The sequence below is a fragment of the Phaethon lepturus genome, unplaced genomic scaffold (assembly GCF_000687285.1).
Source record: "Phaethon lepturus isolate BGI_N335 unplaced genomic scaffold, ASM68728v1 scaffold44882, whole genome shotgun sequence".
NCBI classification, from domain to species: Eukaryota; Metazoa; Chordata; class Aves; order Phaethontiformes; family Phaethontidae; genus Phaethon; species Phaethon lepturus.
Window position 1 is genome coordinate 14,984 of NW_010523546.1, and position 257 is coordinate 15,240.

The window sequence follows — 257 nt, forward strand, 5'->3', positions numbered from 1 at the left end:
TGCAACAGTAGCTCATCTTTTCCCCTCCAATGGACATTACACTTTCGCTTACTCATGCGGAACTTCATTTGTCATTCTGTTGTCTATCCCCAAAAGTTGTCCTATTCAGTTCTGACTACTGTAAGATTCGTATCTGCAAACCATACAAATGGCCTCATTGCTCCATTTTCCATTTCAGGAATACAAAGTACAAATCCCTGTGAACTCATTTGTTAACCATTATACACTAAAATAGGTCATTTAATCATACTCTTTCC

At 37.7% G+C, this 257-nt stretch overlaps 1 protein-coding gene across 1 annotated transcript in view; it reads right to left on the reverse strand.

Moving 5' to 3' along the window:
- The window catches only part of LOC104616962 (protein HIRA), a 35,023-nt gene that overhangs the window by 12,242 nt on the left and 22,524 nt on the right, over window positions 1-257 (reverse strand). The gene's annotated exons all lie outside the window — the stretch shown is intronic.